Below are 23,197 nucleotides of genomic sequence, written 5' to 3' on the forward strand. Positions count from 1 at the left end.
TGACCTTGCGAGGCTTGGCCGCGCGACCCGAGTCTCGGCAGAGGCACCTCCCTGGGCGCCGGGCCCGCGCGCGACCGAGCGGCTCCGACTCACGCGCACCCTCGCGGGCCCGCGCCCCCGTGCGCGCGGCGGGGCCGGCGGGGGGAGGGCTACGGGGGCGCGCGGGGCGGGGCCTGGGCGGGGCCTGGGTGCTGCGCCCCCCGCCAAGCTCCTTGCAGGCGCCGCCTCCGGGCGCGCAGTCCGCGCCGGAGCGTCTCGGCTGTAGCCGCGGCCGTTATCGTCGCCTGGCGCTGCGGTGGCTCGCGGGGTTGTGAGAAGGCAGCGGCGGCCCGTCATCGGTGGCCGCTGAAGCCGGTCTGCAAGGGGACAGGGGCGCTAGGACGGCGGCTGCTGCCCGACTGTTCCTTCGCGACTGCAGTCCCTGGCTGCAGGGTCCGGGCTGCCCCGGGGCGGCGGCCGACTGGGATGGCAAGATAGCGGCGCGGGAGCGGCCGGTGAGTGCGGGGGCGCGGCGCGGCAGCCCGGAGCGCGTGCGGGGGGCGCGTCCCCGGCTCTGGGGCAGCGCCGCTCGGGCTCGCGCCGTCCGTGCCAGCCGAGGGTCAACCTTGGAGTCCGCGCCCACGCGGGCTGCACCGCGCGAAACTTGTGCGGCGCGAAGGGCAGTGAGTTCTGAGGCCAGAGGTTACCAGGGGGATGGGCAGGACCTTTAATTCCCCATTCGGAGCTGCGACCTGCCAGATGGTTTCTTGCTCTTAAACCTCAGTGCTTTAGGAAAATAGTTTCTCGTCCTTTCTGTTTTGATGGTGCCTTTGACTTGACCTGTCTGTATTTCTAGGTGCCTGTGTCCGAAGGCGCTAAACTTATTAAACTCCAAGTTAAAATGTAGGCGAGCAAAGTTAGGCTTCCTGATGGATGGCTTTCCTGGTGTGTTGTCTAAAGCACAAAGCTGGGCTCGTGAATCCAGACGCACAGAAAACTGCACAGCAAGTGTTGTGAACTTACACGGGAGCTTGGGTAATGTGATTCTGGATCCCACCTCCAGCTGCCAAAACATGAGTCCTTCATTTACACTAGTGTTATCTTTGCATCGCTTTTCGTAGGTGTGCTTAATGCCGTCAGATTCTGATAGGACACTTGTGCGCTGTTATTGACTGACAATTATATGGGAATACAGTCTTTGCATTTACTTTATGTGTCTTTAGAGTATAATTTTCAGCAGAACTTTTTCAGCTTATACCTTGCCATCCAATGCCTTCACTTACATATTTAATTCAGCAAATAATATTTGCTTAGAGTTGATGTGACTTAAGTTAGTCAGGAGTTCAAAAGCGGTGCCCACATTATATTTAAAGCATCGCACCCCCCCCCCCCACCAGTGAAAACCTAAAGCTTTTGTTTACTGCAAGGGATGCTGTCCCCTCCCCTTACAGGATTATCTTGACACAGATCTGAAGTCACCACTAGGAACGGAGGCTCCTAGGGTAAGCCTAGCAGGGGGAAGCAAATCTCAGCATAGCCTGTGCTTTTAAAAAAACACTAGATTGTGCTCTTTGTTTTTTTCCCTGACTTTTCTGTCTTACAGCCAGGTGGAAACTATTCATCTGGAGGCATCCTGGAAGAGCCTTAAGGTCAGTTTCAGCATGAGGTGTATTTTCAAGGAGGCCAGAGCAGCTATTTGCTCTGCCAGAGTTGCACTGAGGTGTATTTGCTTGGTAATAGGTGAGATCACAAGCTGCTCTGCTCCAGTTAGTGGAGACTTGGCATCTCCTCTGGGAGATGAGACTCGGGGACTGTGGTTAAAGAACCAAATGAAAATTTCCTGAGGTCTTAAAACTTTTGCTACTGAAGACTCATTTTTTTTTTTTTTGAGGACGGTGTCGGAAATAGTATACATGATCGTGTGAAGATGTTACCGTATTAATTTGTGGGACGCCTCCTCGCATTAGAGAAGATTCAGTAGGTAGTTCAGAGTAAAGGGCACATCTCTCTCCCACCACGCCCCTGTAGCATCAGTAAGCACCAGCTTACTGGCTCTTGTCTCTCTCTGGATGTAGCCCAATGCATGGTAACATTTTCCACTATTTTTGTCTTCCTACTGACTGGGATACTCGCATGCACTGTTCTGCACCAGCTTCTTCGCCTCTCCAGGAAGTCCTGAGTCCTGACAGTCTCCAGCCCCCCCCCAGCCCCCCAGGGAGCCGCCTCCCTCTGCCTCTGACACAGCATTTGAGAACTCCATTAAGGATGAACCTTACTTAAGCTTCTCTTTCTTGATAGGTATATATATTCTTTCTGATATCTTGCTGTGAGATTATTGTAAAGCACTTTTTTTTTTTGGAGGCTTTTAAGTTATTCCCTGGGCCCAAAGATCCGTCTTCCCATTGCAGGAAGTGGAGGCCTGCTCTGCCCAGTGCACATCCTCTACTTTAATGACTCCTAAGTGACCCGTGGGGATTTGTGGCATCTTTGCTGTGAAATGTGAGCTATGATGGCCAGGACCGAAAGCCATCCCCCTAATGACAACACAAAGTAACAAATGTGCAATTATAAGAATAATCCACCAGGCCCTGTGTGGAGCCTTTCATCCCATCACCCCTGAGGCAGAGGTGGGTGGATCTCTGAGTTCTATGCTAGCCTAGGTTACGTACTGAGTGCCAAGCCAGGGGTATATTATGAGACCCTGTCTTTAAAAGAAATATCTTTGAATATGCAGTGAAGGCTTATACCTTTTATTAAATTGAAGACAGGACAGGTTTTTTTTGTGTGTGTGTGTTCCAGAAAATTTGCTTGTCATTAGGATAAAGTCTGTGCTTTCTGTGATTGGTCACCACTGGCTTCTACTTTAATGTGAAGCAATTGCTTTCACACCTTTATTGCTAGAGAAAGGATCACTGCCAACTCTTAAGGGAAGGATGCTTTTAAAAATATTTGTCCTTGGCATCTGTTAAGAGTGATTTTGGAAGCAGAATAAATTGTAGAGGTTAGGTGGTGCTAAGGCTAGCATTTGAGCACGCTGCGTTATATAGCCTGACGTGATCATATGTGGAGGTTACTCCTCTTCCTCATCCTCCTTCTATAAGCTGTGAGGAGCCTAACACTGTGGTGTCAATACAAAAGTGTGAACACTCCCCATATTTGTTCTTCATAAATAGGTGTTTGTCAGTCTTCTGTTAATATTGCAGGCAACTTTCGGGAAACTGAGATCCAGCCTATATGGACGTGAGTTTCCATCTGAATTGTGGAGATGGATAAAAAGTGAGGGAGCAATGAGGAAAGATGGTATCAGGTTAAGGACCAGGGAAAGAAACCTTCATGTCTGAGGTAGAGGGGCGTGGCTGAGTTAAAGAGGGGTGTGGCTAAGGTAGAGAGGGTCACTCTGAGGACAACTGCCTGTGGCCAGAGAAGCCTCTCTAGCTAGGGTAGACTGGTAGGAGGTGAGCAATGTGTGATTCTAGAGAACTGGGAAGTGTAGCTCAGGTAGAGGACACTGCACGAGTCAACACCCAGGAGGCACCATAGGGCCACCACTGTGCTATGCTGATACTGGGGAGAAGGGGAGGCTGCATACAGGGAAGAGCAGAAGCCAAGGCTGGAAGAATTTCTCCATGCCAGCTCTAGGAGTTCAGGGGCAGGTCTTGCTGTTTCCTGTCGCACACACAGCAGAGGCTCCACCTCTGTCCTGCTTTATTGGTTGAATAGATGAACAAACAAAAACCTTAAGAAATAATCCTGTCTGATTTTTGGTTCATCGGAGTCTTTTATCTGAGTTCTCCAAGTAGGCTCTAGCGCTTGGCCTTACCATGTGTGTTACAGTTAACACACTCTCAGATTGTTGCCTTAAGTCTCATTCTTCTGGCCATGAAATTTAAGTCGGAAGTGCTTAAAACACAACACAGCCCCTTTTAGTAAATCATAGTGATTTCCGAGAGACATTTAGTCCAAATTTTCACTTTTGATTCCAGCGGGGAGCAGCCATTTACATGGGAGTGAATAATTGAGATGCTTTTTTGGGATGTGATGTTTTGGTTCTTTGTCCATGTGGCTGACCAATGAGCTGTACCAAACTCAGGTATGTTATTCTCACAGGAGAAGTGTATGTGCGCGCCTGCTCTATTTTAGGAAATAGCAGGAACTTGTGGTATTTCCTCTTCCCAACTCTTAATCTGTTTGCCATTCTAAATATATGTTCCTTTATATTAATTGAAAGCTTGGGAAATGGGTTTCATGCCAAGCCATTGTTACAGCTGTGCGATAAGAGTCTTGTCTCTTTGCTGATGGACTGTTGGGGTCCATCCTGTATCAGGCGTTCCGTAATCTTGCAGAATAAGAGCTTGATACCTCCCCCCACGCCCACCCCCGCTCCCTGTCTTTTTTTCTTTTTCATTTTCTATTCTGACCGTGGATACATGATGGTAGTAACTTGCTTTCACATAAGATAATTGTATCTCCCAGCTCGGCGTGGCACAGCCGTTGCAGACACTGAGAAAAGGATGGGTTCTTCCACGCCTCCTCCGTGAGTGGAGTCGCCTTTGTTCTTTTCACGGTTTCACTTCTGGCAAGTAGCTGGAGCCAGGGAAGAATTGTGTGGGGAGTTTCGAAGTTTAGAAATGCAAGCACTTTCAAGCACTTGGTTTTGCAGTCCCTGTACAAGTTGCAGAAAGACAGGAATTCCAGTTGTCATACGTTGTCTTGAGTGATGCCGCATGTGGTCCTTTTAGTCACATGCTGCTGCTGTTTCTGAAGGAGGATGAAGTTGGTACTCACAAGCCCTGCCACTCAGTGTTGGGAGGTGAGGAGGAATTTCTGGTGTTTGTTTTTGTTTTCTAATGTACTTTTGCATGGTGGGAAGTTCTTGGCTATTATTCTTTTGGCTTATAAGGCTGAACAAATTGGAATTAGCCTCCATGTCTAGAATAGAGCATAATCTTGTTATGTGGTGGTATCTTGAAGGGCCACTAGGAGGCGATATTTCTTTCTGAAGGGCCCATGTGTATTTGGGTTATTCTTTCTTCCCCAAAGCACACTTCTGTAAGAAGTCCCTAGTTCCAAGGACAGTTGACATAGTGGTAGCAGGAACATCTGGTGGAAAATAACAAGTGCTGACAGAGAAGTGCTAATATTAGGAAACACTAACGGGGCAGATGGGTTGTAATTGTCCTGTGGACAGAAACGTGTGAGTTGGTTGAGCCCTGGTGGCGGTGGGATGAAGGTGAGACTATGGCCCAGAGTTCCACGCTGTAACCCCTGGGACTGTTTGAGTGCCACTGTGCACATTAGGACATGATCACAAGATGCCAGCTGTTTCCATGCAGCAAGCCTGGAGACCCACTGCTATGCCCTTCTTCGAGCCTTTAGAGCATAAAAGTGAATAAGACGAGAACATTCGAGAAACTTCTTCAAGAAACAGTTAAATTTGGGAGTGTAAGTCATCTGACTGGAACTTTACCCCGTGTTTACTCCTTGAAGGTACCATGATCAGCAGTTTTACCGTAGTTTAAATAGTGAAAATGGATTTTAGGGGAGAGCATGTGCAAGACCTAGGTGGAGGTGAGAACGTAAGCTCTTAGGAAAATGTAAAATTGAGGTCAAACAGCCTAGCCATACCGTAGAACTTGAGAGTCAGAGGGCCCTTTCGGATTACCGGGCCAGCTTCTGGAGTTTAATATGTAAAGAAACTGAGTCCCAAGGGACTGCCACAATTTGCCTGGGGAGAGTCACTGACGACTCACTAACATCCTGACCCTCCTTGTCCTGACTGTTACCTGTAGGAGTGTGAGTTCTGTCTAGAGTAGCCTCTCCCTGAGGGATCCACCACTGTGGGATTCCATGTGTCCGCAGCACTGCCACAGTGTTCAGTCCACAGCAGGTGCCCATATTTGTTAATTAAATAAATATCTAAAATAATTTTGAGACTGTCCTATTGGCACATTATCTGTGAGAGGGTGTTTATATAATATGAATGAATATATAACTTCTTGTTTTTTTTTTGTTTTTTTTTTTAAAAAAAAACTAGAGTATGCTACTTTTGAGACCCAAACTCCTAATTCTAGCACTAGCCAAATTTGGCAGGTGTGGCTGCATCGTGTCCCTTACTGACTGGGCATTGGATTTTCCAGGAGTCACCCTGTAAACCCTCGAATACCTGGTATCCTTAACGTTTTATCTCAGCTGCTTGAAAACGTATTTACTTTTAAGATCGACCAGTGCCTTGAACTGTTTGCTTTTCTTCTACATGTGTCTTATCAGTCGACGGTTTCACAATTTCGAAACCTTATAGCCTTTTTGGAATTTGGATATTTAAAGTCAAATCTAGCAAGCCCCACAGGCTCTGGAAATTGTCCCTTCGAGATGCCCGGCGGATGTTTGAATTGTGGTAACTTTCCAGGAGGGCAATTTTGTATTACTCATCAAAAGCCTCAAAAATGTGCCCTGTCCCTTAGTCAGGCATTTTTACCCCTAGGAATTTAAACCAGGGGATGGGGGTGGAGGGGTGGTGAGCCTGTGTGTAGAAACCAGCTTACAGCCATGGTCTGGCCTCCACAGCGCCAGCCAGTGTGTGGGTGCTCCTGCTGGGAGCCTGATCCTCCCCACAGGGATCACCAGCTTGGTGGGAATTCTACTTTGTGGCATCTATCAGAATCAGGAAGGGAGATGGGGGAAAAAGTTGTCTGCAGATGCTGAGGACCACTCCACTACAGTGTACATATTAAAACCACGCCTGCAGTCTGACAAAGCTATTCTTGTAACTTTTTAAAACACCAGTTACACAGCGGAAACAGCTTTCATGCTCAATAATAGGAATGGATTATGGTATTCATGAGTAATGAAGGGCCAGTACTGCAGGGGGATGCCTGCTGGTAGAGCTGCACAAAATTTATCATTTGACAAGCCAGATGACCAGGTGGCATATGTAGGGTGATCTAAGTTTTGTTTTTTTGAGTGTGTGTATGCGTGTATGTGATCAATTCTGTAACACTGTGTAGGATGAGATTATGCTCTAGACACTAGGTGAGATTATTTCTGTGTGGGGCAGCAATAGCTCTATTGCTCTTCAGTGCCGCCCCTCCCCGGAATTCCCAGTATCTAAAAAGCATGTGGTGCAGATCCAGGGATGAGAGGAAGTTCCATTTCCGTTCCCAGCGGTTGTGTGAACTTTTAAGTTCCGTGTCTCTTTCGGTCCCTGTTGAGTGGGTGATGATGCCCGCCTGGTGCTTACCTGCGGAGAAGGCTTGCTAAACATACCCCGAGCTGGTAGGATGATGGAGATTAAACATTCTTAACATTAGAGGATTTCTAGGTAGAGTAGTTTGGTTTTATCAATTACGTGGGTTGTGAAAAAAAAATTTCAGGACATCCTGACACAGCATTTTTCCTGTTCACAGAAAAGTCATCCATTTATTTGCGCGTGAGTGTGCACGAGTGGGGATGCTTGTGACCGTGCATGTGCGGAAGTCATTGGCCATCTGCCAGGAGAGTCTTTTCTCCTTCCACCATTATGGGTCCAGGGATTGAACTCAGGTCAGCAGGCTTGGGGGCACCTGCCTTTGCCTGCTTAGATGCAAAGGTTCTTTGTGACTAGTGCTTTAAAAAAAAAAAAAAAGACATTTTTTTCCTTCTATTGTCTTGAATAGAGTCCAGCAATATTCTTCAAGGTTAGGTCCGTCTGACTCAGTCAGTGGTGGGTGTGTCTGTTTGTCTGTTTGGCTAGGCACTACATGGGCCACAGTGCCCCAGGCCCAGGTGCCCTTGTCACTTGAATGACTCACAGGAGCAACCACGGGCACTTCAGAGCCAGGAGGTCACTGAGGTAAGGTAGCGAGCTGCAAATCCTGGCCTCCTGTCCTGTCCTTTCAAAAGAAAGCATGTGATGTTACTTTTCAGTGAACACAAACACTGCCATCTGCTTGTCCAACCTGCTGGATGAGCCGAGGCTCTGTGACGTCACCTCGTTGACATTTACAGATGACTTTTATTAAACTTAGGTGACACTTTGTTAGGCTCCTGGGCCGAAAACTGCCATCACACCTTCTGTGAAGGGTCTCGCACTGTTTCGAAATCTATCTTTTGTGAAATCTCCGAGCCCTCCCTATTAAATCTGGGATGCGTGGCATTTATGCATCTTCTGAGTGAGAAATTCCAGCATGTGTCTTCCCAGGAGACAAGGGCAATGGTGCCTACACCTGAGAGTATGTGTAGCTGCACTAGCTTTAATGAACTGTGTAGAGACAAAGGTTTTTAACGTCAGTAACAGTTGCAGGAGATTTACACGTCAGATTCTACAATGAAAGTGGAAAGTCAGTCATCACAAAAGGTACCTTCGTGACAAATGCCGACCTGACGTTTCATTTCCTCATATAGCTAAATAAAAGAAGACAACGTCGTGGATCGTGGACTGTGTGGCCCCCCATGGGAGGTCATAGACATAGGTAGGGGACAGCAGCAAGGTCCACGTTTTTATCATACGTCATGCACCCATCTGCCTATCTACGGCATTGCTTCCCATAGTCCACTGCAGTCCCCGCTCCTCCACTGGAACATGCAGTTAGCACGCTTCTCTTGGGGGTCGGCTCACTTTTCAGAATTCCTCCCAGTGAGAGGCAAGGCATGTGCGATGGTTCGATGGTTCGATGGTTCGATGGTTCGATGGTTCGATGGTCTGTAGACGGCAGCTGCGCAGTGTTGGCACGAAGACTCTGACTGTTGGCTAAGTGTAGGATGGAGCAACACTGTCCTCAAAGCCAGGATCAATGAAATCACACCGAACTCTGTTGTGGAGCTTTCCAGCTCACAGCAGGCAAAGCCACGGGTGCTGTCAGCATGTGCCACCAGCTGTATTGTTGGGGTCAATACCTTGTGGGAGGTCCTTGGGTCACTGTCTTGTGGGACAGTAGCCCCCCTTTGCTCTTCTGTTCCCCAATGTGATGTGAGTTGGTTTTCCCCTCCACATGCCCCCACCATAGTGTTTTGCCTCATGGTACATGTATAGGGAAGGGTCTCATGGGCACAGACCTTTAAAATCATGGCAGTAAACCACCATCATGGATTGGTTTTCTTTGATGTTTTGTGATCGTGACAGAAAGTGAACCTAGAAATCTATAAGGAAAGATGGGCTCTATGGAAAACTCCAGAGTGGCACAGTTCTTTGTCCACCTGTGGGTTTGGGGGCAGTGAACACAGGGCTTCTGGATGTAGGGTTTGATCTTAAATATCAAGAGGCAAAGTCGGGAATGACTAGCTTTAAATTGTATTTCCTCATCTATATATTTTCTGATATCACATGATGTAGATCGTGTTGAACATTCAGGGTTTTTTTTTTTTTTTTTTCTTTCTCCAATTTGGTAACATGGCCTTCAGGAAATGTTTCCCATGTTACTAAAGATTCTTCATTATGAATTGATGCAGTGGAACATTCTGTCTTATGAACAAACCACAATTTGAGAATCTGCTTATCTTTTAAAATTCATAATTAAAGCAATAGTCACTGGGCATAAAGCCCTTACTGGCCAACCCCAGTATGTTGCTCAGAAATACCCAACAAAGGCTACGTACAGAGAAGACCTGTAGTTAGCTCCTGGTTTTGCCAGTGAAGGGCGTGATGCTGGCGTTGACTCAGTTCTGGTGAGGCCCCTCTGCTCTAATCACCACTGAGGAATTGATGTCTGGGAAAACTCCCATCACCCAACTGGAAATCAGAAAGATTGGGATCTCACAGTTCCTTCTGAGCACACATCTAAAATGACCAGCAGACTTGCCACTAAATCCCACCTCTCCAAGTTCCGTCTTCTATTACTACCAGCCTCAAGACCGTGGCAGCCAGTCATGCGGACCCCTGGGCCATGTTAGACCTCAAACCGCAGCTTCTAGTGACTTTCAAACTCTTTCCCGAGTCAGAAATTAAAGACCTTGATACAGGGCTGGAGAGATGGCTCAGTGGTTAAGGGCAATGACTGCTCTTACAGAGGTCCTGAGTTCAATTCCTGGTGTCTCAGATGGCTCACAACCATCTGTAATAGGGATCTGATGCCCTCTTCTGGTATATCTGAAGTCAGCTACAGTGTACTCATATACATAAAATAAGAATAAATAAATCTTTAAAAAATACATTGGTATAGTTTTTATCATGTTGTTCCATAATGGAGTAGTTAGAAAAATAATTGTTCATTTTATTAGCTATTTCTTTACTGGGAATTATTTTTATTCTACATCTACTTCTGTATGTTGTTAGAATTTGAACTGTCTTTAGAGTACACACTATTAAATCCAGTGCTTGGGAGGCAGAGGCAGGTAGATTAGTTGCCTCTGTGAGTTTGGTTTGCATAGTGAGTTCTAGACTAGCTAGGGCTATATATTGAGATTTTGTCTCAAAAAAAATTAAAATAAAATAAAAAGTGGAAGTGTCTTTTAAAGTTGCACAGGTAAAATAGCTTATAAAAATTGAGAAATCTTGGAGACTAATGCTTTTAAAGTTTTAGTCTCAACCTTTAGAGGTAACTGCATATGCTATGATATTATATATGGTAGATTAATATCTGTGCATACTCAGACCTTGTACTGGCTAGTTTTATGTCAACTTGACCCAAGCTAGGGTTATCAGAGAAGCAGGTGCCTGCCTCCGTTGAGAAAACACCTCCATAGGATCCAGCTGTGAGGCAACTCAATCAGTGACCAATGGGGGATGGCCCAGCCCATTTGTGGGCGGTGCCACCCCTGGGCTGGGTGATACTGGGTTCTATAAGAAAGCCAGCTGAGCAAGCCATGGGGTGCAAGCCCATAAGCAGCACCCCTCCATGGCCTCTGCATCAGCTCCTGCCTCCAGGTTCCTGCCCTGGGTGAGTTCCTGTCCTCACTGCTTTTGATGATGATGATCTTTTGGTTGGAACTGTGAGGGAACTAACCTCTTTCTTCCCAGGATGCTTTTGGTCATGACATTTCATCACAGCAACAGTGACCCTAACTATGATAGACATATATTTAGCATCTGTGCCTCTGGGTATGTTAAGCTGTGGTTGGAACATACTTACATGGTTTTTGTACTATGACTTAAAAACATAACTTAAGTTAATCATCTTCCACGATTCACAATTATGCATAATGTTCCTTTTATAAAGTCATTTATTCGACGTGTTTGACATGTCTTCTCCACGCTAGCTGGGGGCTGCCACACTGAAGAGGAGGGGTGGGTCTTACCCTGTGAAGCTTTCCTGCTTCTTGGGGAGTACTAGGCAGTAACCAAGAATTACATGTCCAGATATCGATGAGTGCTCTAAGGATAGGAAGCTGGGCATGGTGGTGTAGGTGATAGAGTGTAAGGAGGGTAGGTGTCAGGGCTTCTGGGAGGTCAGTAGGGGACACTTTTTCTTTCCCTGGGTGATAGGAGAGGACTTGCTGAGCAAGTGAGTTCTAACTCAAAACCAGAATGACACATAGGACCTAAAGAGAGGTTCAAGGAAGGATGCTCCTGAGGGGGTCCAGACCTGGAGAATAGGAGCAACAGAAGGACCCCATGGTGGCTGAAAGGGGAGCGAGGTATTGGAAGGGGAATAGGGCCGCTCAGAGTCATGGGAGAGAAACTAGAGAGTGTTTATAAGAATTGGCCCCAGTTTTAAATCCACACTGACAGGGTCTGATGGATATTTTTGGATGGTGACTGTGCCTGCTCTGTGCAGAGTGTGCGGAGAGCAAGGATGAGAGAACCGCTTCACTGGCTGGTAGCCGTGCAGGCAAGAGGCTGGCGTGGTGGACTGGGGTTAGCAGCGAGTATAGTGGGCAGTGTTTAGTTTCAGAGCTGAGGGAGCTGTAGCTGCAGAGGAGGTGGAGACCGCTGTGCAGGAGGGGGTGAGTCAACTGCCTGGGAGCATTTGCTTACTTCACGTGGGGAGAGATTGAGACAGGATCCTTGTTGCTTGGTGTTGGTTGAACTGTGCCCACTAAGATGATCCTCCCGTTTTGGTCCCGGATGCTGGAGATTATAGGCATGAAGCACCATGCCTGGCCTATGGCTTTCAGGAGCCATTTTTGGAAAGTGTCTGTACCGTTTTTTTGATAGGAGGAAGATTAAGGAAGAATAAGTTGGGGGCTGTGAATCAAGAATCTGTTTTATGTGTGAGCCGAAAATGTCCGAGACTTGCAGGAAACAAATTGTGCTTATATCCGGAGAAAAAGCTGTTGGGAGCTATATAGAACATCTGGGGGAAAGCCAGCATCCATTTAAAATGAATGTAGGTTTTACTTAAATTAGCATAAGTTCTTAAGAAATTTTTAAGGGTGCAGCAAGAGATGGGCCAGAATGCTTATGGAGGTGAGACCTTGAGAGAGCCTCAAGGTGAGGCACTCTGGTCTTTAGTGAGCATCTTTGCAATCTTGTCTAGTGTCTGTTGCAGAAAAGTTTCTAGTAGTAGGTCGGGTTTGTTGTGGTTATTTTTGGATTTTGTTTATTTGTTCTTGTTTTTTTAAAAACAACAACAACAAACAAACAAGGTCTGTCTACATAGTCCTGGATATCCTAGAACTCACTATGTAGACCAGATTGGCCTCCTCAAATGCACAGAGATTCTCCTGCCTCTCTGGGTCTTTACTGCTGGGACTAAAGGCACTGACTGAGCAGATAGTGAATGCTCAATAAATGCTTATCAGATTTGTCAGGTTGGTCTGCCATTGTTACCACCACCATGGTCACCATCATCATCACCATCATCATCAGGTAAAATGATGTCTTACATGATTCAGATCTTGGAGTCACAGTCAGGAGCCTAGGTCCCATTTCTGGCTAGGTTCTTTACAGGTCACAAGACTCTGGACTTAACCCCTTCGTTTCCTCATTGAGTAGCACATGAAAGGCACCAATCCCTGCACTCCCCCCAAGCACTGTGATAGTGCCAGAAACAGTCAGTGGCTGCTGGCTTCATTCTCACTAACCTTGTCTAAACCATCGTGGGACTTCATCACACAATGAACACTCACTGTTCATTGTCCATCGATGTCTCCGTGTTTGAATTGTGTCTCTTCACTGCTGTTGAAGGTAGCCATCTTGCTTTAGTATCTTTTTAATGTTTTTTTTTCCACCTCTGTGGGTTTGTATATTTAAACTGTTATATTTGCTGAGCAAGACAGTTTCATGAGCTATTTCTGTCTACCATAAGAAGCATACGCGTTAAAGGGATGGGCACATGGGAGGGGCGGATTTGGAGGGTATGAGCTAGGATCTGAAGGACAAGTTGATTTGTTAAAGAGACAGGAAACAAAGAAGATTTGGGAAGGATAGCCTCGGTAGAGCAATGGTAGAGAAAGGCAGAGCCTGCACATTTACTGGACTTGCGCCACAGGCTGTGGAAGAAGGGGTGAACAAACATGGGGCTCAGGGGTTCAGTTGTCGGGAAATGGCAAAGAACTTGTGCCATGTTCAGATCAGGACTTCCTTGAGGCCAGGGAGAGCCATGGATGATTTCGGCATAATACGGTTGACTTCCAGCACTGGGGGAGTTGGCTGGGATCATTGCAGTGAGGGCTGAGAGGGACTCAGCCATCCCGACTGGACATTGGTCTTTATTTCCCCATTACCACTGTGACCCCGAAGGAGAGAGCGATTATGATGTCCTTAAAAGATGCCCTATGTGCTCACTTTACTGTGTCCTTTATATAAAGCTTCTTGAGGCTGGAGTGTTTGGCATGTGATTGGAGATTCTTGGAGCTTGCTCATCCACAGTCCCCAGGATAGATGGGGCCTGTAGGGAGTAGCTCCTCCTCCCTGTGCAGAGATGGGATGAGAACATTTAAGGGTAAGGTTTTTGTTGAACTAAGAGTTGGTAATAATTTGAGCAATCATTTTGTGTATTTTATCTACTGCTATTTTTTTTAAGACCAAAAATAAACCTTCCAGTTTCAATACTCCTCCAGGACCGAGTTGCAAATGCTACTTACACTGTTACTTCAGGAGCCAAATTACAACATGGGTCTGTTTTTTCTTCCACATACAGCTGCTAAGTTGTATTTGTCTCCCCAACCTGTTTCTGTTCATTTCCACTGTTGCCATTTTCACTGGGACCATGAAATGGCCAGTGTTACATTTGTTTCCTTGAATTCACATATTGGGCTAAGCCGCTAGTTTTTCCATCACCACACACAGTGGATTTGCTGTCCAGTACTTTTTTTTTTCTTCCACACACTTAATGCCTGGGATTCCTTTATCTGGCACATTTATGAAAAAAATGTCACACAGAAAACTGTCACACTTGTCCTCTGTCCCTTTTGTCCTCGTTGCCATCATCAAATGGCATCCTGTGTAAGTAAGCCAGTCAGCTGGTGAAAGGAGCCTTGAGCACTTGTATTCAAGTCTCATCGGCTGGTTGTTGAGCATCCTTAGGAAGTTAGAGAAGACCTCTTTCAGCCTAAAATGCGGTACATCTTTTTCTGGGCCCCTGCTCTCCCAGGCCAACAGTACCTCGCGTCCAGATCCCTTTCACAATACTTTTCTGATCCAGGATCGATGCCAGGCCTATTGATCTCTGGGAGCGTAGATCACAGCCATGCCGATGCTTAACCTGGATCCTCACCTAGGAAGCAAACCTCTAGGTGTGTGTATGAGGGTGTTTCCAGAGAGGTTTAAGTGATGGAGGAGAGACCCAGCCTGAGGCCGGGTACCACCGTGCCTCAGGGTCCAGTCAAGTTGGACTGAAGGAGGAAGGAGCAGAACAAGAGCATCAGCTTATGCTAATTAGTGACAGGACAGTCACTGCTGCTGCCTCGCCTTCCCACCTTGCTGACTTGATCCTTAAAATGGGCAGAATAAACAACCTTCCCTTCCATAAATTGCTTCTTGTCAGTTGCCTGTCACAAACACCTAATATAGTCTGCTTTTTGACAGAGAAGAACTCTTTGAAATAGTTCTGCCAAATGCCAATTATTTCCAAACATTTCTTTTTTCTGTTCCACTCTTTCGTTGAAGGTGGAGAGAGTCCTCTTCCTCTGCCCCCTCCCTCCTTGCCTGTTCTTTTGAAAAGCATTTGTTATAGTCTAAACTGAAACCCGAGGACTTGGATTCCTGAGATTTAAAGGGAAAAAAGGAGAGTTCTTTTAACGTAAAAACTTTAGTTTGTAACTCTAAAATATGCCATTAGGGTACATTTAGGTTATTATGTGAGCATTGAAATGCGAATGTTAGAACAATTTATATTTTAAGACACGGGTTTGGTTTGTTTGTTTTGTGGGTTTTTCTGTTTGTCAGGTTTTTGTTTTTTCATTTTTAAGGCAGGCTTCTTAGTTGGCTCCCTAAGAAGTGTTTTGGCCTGGAAATGTGTTTTGTTTGGCTTGAATGCTGTTGTGGTATTCCCCCCTCCCCCTAAATTAGCTGCTAGCATTTTAAAATGAGATTTCACATGTTGTTCGTTTTGCTTTTGTTTTTAAAAGATAGTGCCCTTCTTCTGAGTAGTAAGAGGGAAGGCCTGGATAGATCTGCAGTACCTCTACCTCTGTCTTCTTTCTGGGTCTCTGTAACACAAAACAGCAGTTCAGTCGGAAGCCCCGTGCCTGTGGGATGCCCTGTCTGTCTCCTGTAAAAAAAACAGACCGAGGCTCTGGCTGTTAGCTGCTGGCCACCCCACTATCCTTGGCAAGTCTCAACCACTTTTGTCTGGCTGGCTTTTGGAGTGTGTTTGAGTTTGCACCTGCTCAGTTAAGAGCTCAGCTAATCACAAGTATGCTTAGAGTTGGAAGGAGGACAGGAAGATGGCAGTTATTTTCCATTCTGTCCCCTCGGTGCATACTGTCAGATCAGGATACAATTATCATGTGCCCACAGAAGCAGGTGACGTTTCCTAGTACGGTGTTCACTTGTCAGGGTGGAAGGAGAGACCACCCCACAGCTGCTGGTTGCCTGAGGTAACAGACAGGTTATTGGGAAACGTACCATGGCTGTAGGATTGTGTTCTTATTTAGTTTGGTGCTGTGTAAGTAAGGACTACCCTAAGTCAGAGTCAGGTCAGCTGAGAACTAAAGCGTACCATTCCAGCTGTTTGTCTGTGGTCCTGTTCTGCTGTGACCGTGTTGGTGCCAGAAGAGGTGCTGGAGCCCTGGACTCCTGAGCTCTCAGGGTTGTCTGTTGAGAATTCACAGTTAAATGCATTGTTCCAGAGCTGAGATTGGTGGGCAGTGCTGAGTTCAGGTCCCCAGCTCTTCCTCTTAGATGAGTGACCTTTCTGTGCCTCAGCGCCTTACTGTAAAGAGAGGGAGGATAGAGACACTGGCTTCATAGAGTTGGCACGAGGATTTGACCCAAATACACATTTGGTGCATGCTCTCTGAAAGCAGGAGTTGCTTATTGCCTGGCAGAGTTAACCAGAATCAGCATTTGATAGCAAAGGCTAATTGCATAATTAGCCTTTTCCCCTCCCTCAACTTCAACTGGCCTTTAGGAGTGGGTTTAATCCGTGTATTTAAAAAAGAAACTAACAGCAATTTGAGCCAAGGTTGCTGGTTCATCTCTATATGTGTGTTTACCTTACTCTTGGGAATATAAAGGAATAGTGGGGGAACAGTCAAGATATTGTTAGCCCTCACTAAGATCTTCGTTTGAATAAGTTTGGTCCAATTGTCAAGTAAGTCGTGAGTATACTGTGGGTATGATGCGTTCTGTTCAAAGACTTTAAAAGGCAATTTGAAAGAAAGTGGAAAGAGGGGGAATAGTATCTCCTTATTTTGTGATAAACATGGAAAATGCAAATTGAAGTATGGGTAATGTCTTGCCTCATTGAATGAGGGTCAGCCTCAGACCCAAGAAGCATCAGTGCCCTTAGCAAGGAGAGCATAGAAGGAGAGAGTGTGGTGCTTTGTAAAGGCAAGCGTCTCACTAGGAAGATGCCTTACTGCAGATGGAAATGAATTAAATGATGGCTTAAGTTCCCTATGCCAGAAGCAATAAGAGTCTCAGCGAAGGAGATAGAGGACGGGAAAAATAAGGGACATCTGGGGGTAGGGTTGGTGGTCAGGTGGGAAGGATGAAGTCATGAATGAGCGTCTTGAGTAATCATGAATTGGCCACGGCCTGAGAGAACGGAGAGAACATGCCTAGAGGGGAAAGTGAATTTCCTCGTGTTTCCTTTTGGATTTGTGAGGAGTCTGAGACATCCAAGCGCACGCGCAGCATCCAAGAGTTTCCGGAGCGGCTCGGGAACCGACTTGAGTGGATTTGTGTAGATAAGTACACACTCATCTGGTAAATGATTAGTCTGAAGCTGGGCGGGGGCCAGGGCCACGAGAACAGATTTGGAAGTCATTTAGTGTCTGAGCGGTGGTTGAAGCCACAAGAGTGGATGATATTCATGGAGCAGGGAAAAGGATGAGACGAGCCAGCCATCACCAACCTGAGGAGTGCTTCAGATTATTTAGCACGTGTACTTGGCGTGTGTGGTAACTCATGGGGCTGAGTCAAAGGGTTCTAGCCATACACCAAAAGTAATTTTATCTGCATTAAAGCTTGAATTGCTCAAAATCCTGTAAATGTTCTTGATCAAAACAGGTACAGTTTGCATCCTTTGATTAGGAGAACGAAACTAGAATGTATTGTAAAGCATATGAAGAGGTATTATACATGTATGATAATTCTCCATCAGAAAGAAGGAGATGATTTAACGCCCAGCTACTGAAAAACAAACGAAATTCAGAATGAATGACTTAAAAGCAAACACTGCAAATTACCAAAAAAAAAAAAACCCAAAAAAACCCAAAAAAACAAAAACAAAAACAGATGAAGTGTTTTTATTGTACAATTAAGGAATTAGTACCGTCACAACTCAGGCAATAGATGAGATTTGGAGAGATAAGCCTTGGTATTGGTGGGAGAACAGAAACAGCCATCTGTTTCCTATTCCAAAAGTCAGAAAGCTGCAGTCTACAAACTTGGGAACTTGAAATGCCACCACGCTGCCGCAGTGGTTAATTACTGCACCTGGCAGTCTATAGTCAGAATGCAGAGTCACTAAAAACATTGTGAGATTATCTTTGGACTATCCACTGCAAACTCGGTATAAAATGTAAAGAAACCTTAGGTTTGGATTTGGGCTCCCTTCTCTGAGATAGTTCATTATACATACACAAGCACCAAGGTGCAAAGAAAGACCAGTCCAGACTCTGAAACATTTCAGGTTCTGTCAGGTTGGACGAGGAGGATGGGACCCATTCTGAGGAATGGAGATATTCTTGGTTGTTTTGCTTGTAAGCTTTTATTATGCTTAATTACACAGTAATGATTGCTCATAGAAATGTTCTTTGGGTTACTTATTTACTTAATTTTCTTAATTTTATGTCTGTGTCAATGTGCACAGGTGCACACGCATGAGTATGAATGTGGAGGTCAGAGGTCAGCCTCTGGCTCTGGTCCTCAAGGGCTGTCCACTTTGCATTTTGAAACAATGTCTGTCTCTCAGGAGGACCTGATGCTCTCCGATGTCCAGGAGTCCTAGTGTGTCTGCCTGCCCAGCACTGAGAGCGTAAGAATGCCTCACCATGCCCAGCTGGTTTACATGGATGGCAGGAATTGAACTCAGGGCCTCATATTTACATAACACACACACTTTACCGACTGAGCTATCTTCCTAGGCAGGTAATTTAATAATAGAATGTCTTGCACTAGTAGTCAGTGCAAGTTCATTTGTTTGGTGGTGATAGTGTTAGTGTACAGGCAATCCCACTGGCCTGCTCCCAGGGACCTAGCCATTGCTTATGTCAGCACCTGCTGCCAAGTGTGCTGTAGATAAAAAGGACCTCCCGCCACCCCAGCTCTGTCTCTCTTCTCCATGCATGGCCCCTCTCTTCCCTTCTCTACCTGCTCTGTTCTCATGACTGCCAGTCTTCATGCTCCCTATCTGTCTGCCTCTGTCCCTTGCCCAGGTCCTCACTCCTCTCCCTTCTCTCAATAAAGCCCCTTTACACCAGATCTGGTGCATGGCACAGTTTCTCAAAGGGGTACACCTGGCATGGGCCCACCAAAAGTACCCTCTCACCACGTTGTATTTCCTAACAGATGCAGTAATATTCATTGAGGTACTTGCATGTATATAGCCTGGCTGAAGTTTGGGGAGTGGGGGCATCTTCCAGCCCTGACAGGTGGGAAGTATTGGAGACACTGTCTGGGGGACACTTCGAGGAACAGCTCATAGGAACTAGGGTTTGGGGGAAGCACTGACACCAATTGGAGTGTGTCCTGTTTAGGGAGCTACTGTGGTCTGGAGGAGGCCCATAGACAACCATCCAGAAGAGCCTTGTTCACCACATGAAATCAGCTGTATGCAGAGACCATGGGAAACCTTTAAAGAGTCTTGGAGTACATTCTTGTTTTGATATTCTGGAGTGGGTAATGGTCAGGCTTTTGAATTAACAAAAAGGCCTCAACAGAATGAAAATTAGTCAACCTGATGTGAAAGGTCTTCAAAAAAACAAAAATCTTGAAGATGTACACTGAAAACTGTTCCTTGAAAATTGAAATAAATTAAGACAAAAAAGAAACAAAAATATTTTTTTAAATCATAGACCAATATGTTCTTTGGGAGATTCAGTATCCCTATGATATCATAGTGATAGGTGCTTTTAAAATATTGCAAAGGTGAAATTGTCCTGTCTGCAGAATGTTGATTATAGTCTGATACAGTGGACTCCCTAAGTACTCTTATGCCCCGAGTATTTTATTAATGTTTTCACAGTGTCTTAGTCAAAAGATTTACCTAACAATCCGAAACTGCCAAGTCAAACCAAGTTAATAGGTATTTATGACCTAGACCATCAAAACTGATTGGAGAAGTCCATGTTTGTTACCTCAGAAGGAAAAATAATGTCCCTGCTTCCTTCTCCCAAGGTCACGATCACTGAGGTGAAATGTGAACCTATTGGGCATGACACAGTTTCTCAGACTTTGGAAACAGATTTCACACCACCCTCTTTTCCATTGGCACGTAGATCTTTGGGGATGATCCTTGTGATTTATTCCATCAGTCACCAAAGATATACTGTCCCTGAAGGACATCTAACACGACCAAATGTGGAAGCTGAGTAGCACCGGGCCAAGGCTCTCGGAAGCGTTGGGTAGATACTGTTTTTCCAGAAAGTCTGCAAGCCCCGAGATAGCCCTATCAGTTTGCTTTGGTACCTGGGGTGCCTCAGTGCACCCACAGGAACCACACCTCAAGCTTCCATTCCATGTGCAGGCAGCACTCGGGAGATGATATGGCTTAATGATAAGAGCCGTGTGTGGACCTGTCATTCATTATACCTATGGGCCAGACACGGCACCGATCTGGCAGAGATGTGACCCTGCAAACATCAGTGCTGCCCTTTTTGTAGAGACTCCACAGTGACAATGAGCACATCATTCCTCCTGCCAGATTTTTGGTACAACAGCCCGAGGAGGTTACAGAAATAGATGCAGAGGGAATCTGCTAAGAAAGGAACAGGCAGAAGGCATGGGGATGCACAGTGGCTTGAGGTTTCCCTTCTGGTGCAGCCTGGATGGAGATCCCTGCTGGACATGGGGTGCAGTTTTGAGTCTTTGTTTTCCTCAGCCCCCCGTCCTCCTCTCCCCTATTTCTTCTTCTCCATTTCTTGTCTTTCATTCTCCCTGCCTTGTCTTTGTAAACCTTGTTCTTCAGAATCCTCCAAAGAACCAACATTGAGGGATGCACCTTTTGTGGTCTCCCAGGTCTTGATAATTGAATGCATTTTATCTTCTCAGTCCATCGTTCAGTGTTTTCATCAAGTCTGAAAACAATTCTTTATATTTCGAAGAGTGATCCTTTTAATTTTTCAGTGTTAAGAAGTTTGGTGTGCATTGCCCACTAAAGAATATTAGTGAAAACTGGTGCCAGTGTCTCCTGCACAGTATCGCCAGATGTCAGGTCCCTGCAGTACAGGCTGGGGCATGTGTACAGATACTCTTGGTGAGTTCCCCAGAGTCGTGCCTCTGGACAGAAAATGGCAGAGCAGGATGGTAAACTCTCATTGCTTGGGTGCCTTGTGACCTCTATGACTGGCTTGTGCTTCTCCTCTGCTTTCCAGTGGGTTAGGAGTACTACTCTCCCAAGTTTCTAGCTCAGTGTAGTTTCTCCTGTGAATCATGACGAGGGGGCATCTCACTGAAGTGGAGCTAGAAGATGCTCTGGGCAGCAGGCTCCCCTGATGGGATGGATGTGTTCAGATGCTTCCCATAGTCCCAGGGTTAAGAGCCTGCATGCCCAAGGCTCCCATGATGCCAGCGAGTACAGGAACACCCTGATCCGGTTAAGTCTTCCCTCCATCCTGCTTCCTCTCTCCCCGACCTCCTAAACACAAATAGGAGAACCAGAAACAGACTAAACAAAGTCTATTAGGACCATAGCTTCTAGCTTAAGTTTTACTTTTCTCGGCTCATTTTTCTGATTAGCCTCAGCAGGGAGTCCAAAACCTCATGGACCTGGAACCAGAATCCACAGTGCTGAGTACAAAGCAAGGCAGATTATATGCACAGATGTAGCCTTTCCCTGGAAGGAACACGAGGCTTCTGGTCACATTGTGGACAGACAAGTGCCATCCCACATGGGCCCAGGCTCCTGCCGCAGGCTTCAAGATACGTGATGTCAGAATGTACATTAATGACAAAGCCAGACTTTCTTCTTTTCATATAACAGTTGGATAAGTTGATTCTGTGTAATAGCTTGTCTTCAACAGAAGGGTTTAAGAACATTTTAACGTCTTTTAAGATAATTAAACATAGGAAATAATCTCGCAAAGTATTCAGTCTGAAGGTTTTGTTTGCTTAGAGTCTAGAATACTTAAAAAATAGGAATCAGTTGCTTGTGTTTAAAAATCTGAGTAGTTCATCAGAAATCCCAGATTCCTTTGTAATCTTGAAAATCTAATGAATTTAGCAAAACATACCTGCTGGCCCCTTCCTTTAAATTGGTGAGGACTGTGATTCCCACCTGCCATACGATGTTTGCTTTGGCCACCAGATATTTGTAGTAGCTCTGTGGCTGCTCCAAGAGATAGCAGAGGGGGTGGGATATGGTGGGATGTTAGGACACAGGTCACAGAATAAATCCTAATAGTGATGGGTTCTTCCAGAAGTGGGGAGAGAGATGTGTCTTAGCACCATTTTTATCCAAGAAGTGCATTGGAAGGTTCTAGCTATGTCGTTGTTCTGATCCTCCAATGAGTTCATTTGAAAGTCAAGGTTGGAAGCGAAGTTGAGTGTGTTTATTAGTGTATTGTGATGCTCAAGTGATGCCCAAATGACTTGATCCTGGCATTCTAAGTAAGCATTAAGACAAAGCACCATCTTCTGTATTAACCCGGCCCATCTTAAGTTGAGCAGGCCTTACTGACACCACATTGGTTTCTCTCTGCTGGGTCACCTAATCTTAGTGCACAGTGCTCTACCTGTGCTAGGTCTGTAACAGTTAGCTACCCAACATTCTGCACCGCCTGTTCCTGCTGGCAGGACTGGAGCATTGCATTAAGTCTGCTGGGGCCAGTAAACAGAACTTGCCTCTGGGCTACACTGGTGGAGGCTGAAGCCAGAGGGATTAAGTGATTTGCCTTCAGTCACACTGCTAATTAGTAATGGAGCCAAGATTAGAGTCCCTGTCTGGCAGCACCTGGTCCTGAGCCCTTCCTTGGGCACCTCCTCCAGCCCCTCTCATCCCGTCTTCCTGGCATTGCAATGGAACCCGAGTTTCCCTTCTAGAATAACCGTAAGCTGCTAGTGAGGCATTCTTTCAACATATGTTTAGCCAGTTGGTGGGTATAGTTTGTGATTATTCGAGCCATTCTGCACAGCTGTGTAATTCTGTAACCTCGGCAGCAGGCACCGTGGTGGACATTCCAGGAATACATTCTCATGCTAATAAGTGTGCTCAGTGACGTTGGAGTTGACAAGAACTTGCTCACTCATCTAGAAAATAACCGAACACTCTAGAAGTGTGTGCTTGTGGGTCACAATGACATAAGGTATCTGAGATTCGTTTCTGGGCTTTGCACGGTATTCCACAATAGCCAAGAAGAGAGTGTTCCTTGTTCTGTCAGTGACAACGGTAGTCTCTCTTGGGCTTTAATCACTGAGATGTTGGATCTCTTTTCATTATGAAGTCTCCATTTCTGGCCCACTTCCTACTTTTGTTTCATGTTTAGTCAGTATTTTATGTTTTTAAAGGGAGGTGGGGAGATCACGCAGTGGTTAAGA

General features: G+C 45.9%; 1 protein-coding gene across 1 annotated transcript in view; it reads left to right on the forward strand.

The window, feature by feature from the left end:
- The first annotated feature begins 432 nt into the window (after positions 1-432).
- The window catches only part of Lifr (LIF receptor subunit alpha), a 58,186-nt gene continuing 35,421 nt past the window's right edge, over positions 433-23,197 (forward strand). The window contains exon 1 of the mRNA XM_028767582.1: positions 433-494. The gene's annotated coding sequence lies outside the window, so the exon portion shown is untranslated. The remainder of the gene's footprint in view (positions 495-23,197) is intronic.

The sequence above is a fragment of the Grammomys surdaster genome, unplaced genomic scaffold (genome assembly GCF_004785775.1).
Source record: "Grammomys surdaster isolate TR1022 unplaced genomic scaffold, NIH_TR_1.0 174, whole genome shotgun sequence".
In the NCBI taxonomy this organism is placed as follows: Eukaryota; Metazoa; Chordata; class Mammalia; order Rodentia; family Muridae; genus Grammomys; species Grammomys surdaster.